At 39.1% G+C, this 3,793-nt stretch overlaps 1 pseudogene across 1 annotated transcript; it reads right to left on the reverse strand.

Moving 5' to 3' along the window:
* Positions 1-1,717: 1,717 nt before the first annotated feature.
* LOC116542980 lies at positions 1,718-3,793 on the reverse strand (annotated as a pseudogene). The gene has a single exon (XR_004265430.1). The product of XR_004265430.1 is annotated as a la-related protein 7 pseudogene (transcript).

Genomic DNA, 3,793 nt, shown 5'->3' on the forward strand with positions numbered 1-3,793 from the left:
TCACCCAAGTAGTGTACAGTGGACCCAGTATGTAGTTTTTCATCCCTCGCTCACCTCCCACTGTCCCTGTCTGAGTCTACAAAGTCCATTATATCACTCTGTCTGCCTTCACATACCCGTAGCTTAGCTCCCACTTATAAGTGAGAACATAACGGTATTTCATTTTCCATTCCTGAATTACTTCACTTAGAATAATGGCCTCCACTTCCATACAAGTTACTGCAAAGGACATCATTTCATTCATTTTTTTTTTTTTTTTTTTTTTGAGACGGAGTTTCGCTCTTGCTACCCAGGCTGGAGTGCAATGGCGCGATCTCGGCTCACCGCAACCTCCGTCTCCTGGGTTCAGGCAATTCTCCTGCCTCAGCCTCCTGAGTCGCTGGGATTACAGGCACACGCCACCATGCCCAGCTAATTTTTTGTATTTTTAGTAGAGACGGGGTTTCACCATGTTGACCAGGATGGTCTTGATCTCTTGACCTCGTGATCCACCCGCCTTGGCCTCCCAAAGTGCTGGGATTACAGGCTTGAGCCACCGCGCCCGGCCCCCATTTCATTCATTTTTAATGGCTGTATAGAATTCCCTGTTGTATATATACCACATTTTCTTTATCCACTCGTTGGTTGATAGGCACTTACATTGTTTCCACATCTTTGCAATTGTGCTGCAAGAAACAGATGCATGTAGGTGTCTTTTTGATATAATGACTTCTTTCCTTTGGGTAGATATCCAGTAGTGGGATTGCTGGATTGAATGGTAGATCTACTTTTAGTTTTTTAAGAAGTTTCATACTGTTTTCCATAGAGGTTAAACTAATTTGCATTCCCACCAGCAGTGTATAAGCATTGTCTTTTCACCACACAACTGGCCTAACTTTTAATTGGAAATTTCCCCTGGAATATCCTGCCTCAAGCTTATGCTAGTCATATACACACCGATGCTCAATATTCTGGTTGCTTTCCTACCTTTCTTTCCTTGGTTACTGATACCATGACAAAATTCTCCCAATCACTGAGACTTGAGACTTTAGGATGGTCTTTGGATTAGCCCTCTCCTTCATCCTCTAGGTCCAACTTACCAAGCCCGCCATTCTTTTTCTGAGTAGTTTCTGATCCATTACTTCGTCTTCATTCTCACTGATGGCACCCCAGGCCTGACCCTCATCACCTGACTTCCAGATACTGTGTCATGACAGTCCCCTAAGAGAAGCCTCACAGACCTTAGTCCATCTCACTTTTTAAAATGTCTCTTCATCATATACAATGCATCATTTTCTACTTCAATTTCTATTCCTAGCCTTATTTTCCCTTCTCTTTCTCAGCTGTCCCAGTCTGCCCCTTTCAACTCCTTTCCTCCATGCTTGCCCTATTCCAGTCTTTCTGGTGAAATCCTACCTTGGGCTTGTGGACTTCCTATTCCCTCTGCCTGGAATGCATATCCCTTCATCTTCTCTAGCTCATTCCTACAACTTTCAGGTTTCTGCTCACTTAATTAAAAAGACCTCTGTCCTGTCCCACTCTTCGTCACTATCCCGACCCGGTACCTACTACTTGCCTTTGATGTATTTATTTACTTTCTTGCTAGAATGTAAACTTTATGAAAAATAGATTTTCTTTCTTTTATTTTTCTTTTCCAGAGAAACTCCAGAAACTGTAACACATAGGCGCTCAATAAATATTTGTTAAATAGATAAATTATGTTTCATTTTTTTAATTATTTTAATGTTCAAAACACATTTATTTACTAAATCACCTGACACCGACATCTAAGATAATTTCAACAAATACAATGTTTAAGAAAAAAACTGTGGTATATAACGTTATTTGTCTTAAGAAAAAAGTCTTATTTACAAGTTGAGGAATAAAGGTATTTCTTTTAATTAAAAAAACATTCATTATGCAGTGCTACCATAATAAAAGTGAATAACCCAAGAACAGCTCAAGTATCTAGTGAAGTATTAAGATGTAAATGTTTTTTCAGTCATATTCAGAAAATCTAATGTGTTTACTTGCTTGTTGAGTCTTCGCCAGTCTAATCTTTTCAGCTTTGGTGATTAACTTTTCAGTGCCTCTTTTCTTTTCCTAAGGCTGATTAACTTTTGCCTTTCTATCAACCAAAATCTTCTGCCAATACCTTTGTTCGTGATCACCAGAAAGAATCTTGAGTTTCCAGCAGTGTTTCTTGTTAATTTCTGTACATGCATTTATTACTGCTTGAGCATCCTCAGGAGTTTTAAATCTAGCATGGCATTCTGTATCACCTTCTAGCAAATCAATATAAAGAACTTCTGAGATTGCTGCCAAAGTATCCCAGACTTGTTTCCTCCAGGTAGAGGCTCTGTGCTAACGATCTTCACAATCACTCCACTCAGGAACTGTGGTCCTGACGCATTAACTTTCTCCTGGGTGCGACACTCTTCACTGCTGGCTTTACTTTTTTCATTTTTTATTTCGGTCTTTTGAGGTACTCCACTGTCTGTTTCCATTTCTGACTCCGATTTTATTTGGGATATTGTTTTTTTTAAAGAAGACTTGCTAGCTTTTTGTAGTGCTAAATACTCTTTTTTCAAATCCATCCATTCGCTCTTTGATAGTACTCTTAATGGTATAACTTCTTCTCCCATTTTATGCCTCTCTTTAGCTTTTTTCTTGTGTTTCCTTTTTGTTTGTAAGAGAGAGCTATCTTTTAGATCTCCAGTATCCTTTTCCTCTTCAGTAGAGATTTCTCTATTTTCTCTGGAAACTTCTGAAGCTTCCTTAACCATGTCTTTCTGAATAATTTTCTTTACTTTTGATTGGGGAGCTAGGGATTCTGCATCTTCGGAGCTACTTCCTCTTCCCTGTTCTGACTTCATGTAAGCGAGATACTTCAACTTTTCCCATTTTTTCTTTCTCTTCGAAAGCTGCTTTTGGGGTTCAGGAGACTCTAGATCAGAGCCCTCAGATGTGGGTCTGGATCTTTTCATTTTACTGACCCTGGGGTTGCTTGTGTCCCTGTTTTCCTCTTTGGCTTGGACATTGTCTTCCTTCTTCATTCGGCCTTTCTTCTTCTTCTTTTTTTTGCTTCTCTTCCACAACTCTTAAGGCTGGAATGGGCTTATTTTTCACTGTTTTAGGAAATATATCAGGTTTTCTTGGTGCTTCTTCTGGTGGGTTGTTAAGAAACTCAATTGCTTTTGCTGTTTGTTCTTTTGTTTCAAATTCTACAAATGCAAATCCTTTCGGATATCCAGTAGACTTATAATATGGTATACTTATATAAACCACAGCACCACATTTCCCAAAGACTCTTTCAATCCAACTGTGATTAACATTTTTGGGAAGTAACTCCACATACACCTCATCCTTTGGTCTTTCCCCCAGAGGTTTTTTCCTCCTGATTCTGGTGCCTTCCAAATCAAGCTCTACAACTGCTGAACTTCTCAATGCGCTGGCAATTAACTTCCCATCAGCAGTCAAATTTTTCATTTTGTTAAAAGACACAAGTAGTGATATATCAACATATCCATCTCTAGATTTTTCTATCTGTTCTCGAAGAAATCTATCCTTGTGAAGATTTGCATCCCCAAACCAGAAGTCCACCTGCTTAGCAATATCTGCAAGCACCTGTTTAACTCATGACTGTTTCTTTTTTTCAACTTCTTTTTTCTTTTCAGTGTTTTCTTCTTCCATTATCTTTTCTTGATTTCCACTTTGTTTCCATTCTCCATTCAACTCCCAAAATACAGGGTCAAGTACTGTGGCCTTCAGTCCTTTCAGTCTTCCAATCGACAGTCTTGGTTACTTTCTCGTC

The sequence above is a fragment of the Sapajus apella genome, unplaced genomic scaffold (assembly GCF_009761245.1).
Source record: "Sapajus apella isolate SASKATOON/1434 unplaced genomic scaffold, GSC_monkey_1.0 scaffold177, whole genome shotgun sequence".
In the NCBI taxonomy this organism is placed as follows: Eukaryota; Metazoa; Chordata; class Mammalia; order Primates; family Cebidae; genus Sapajus; species Sapajus apella.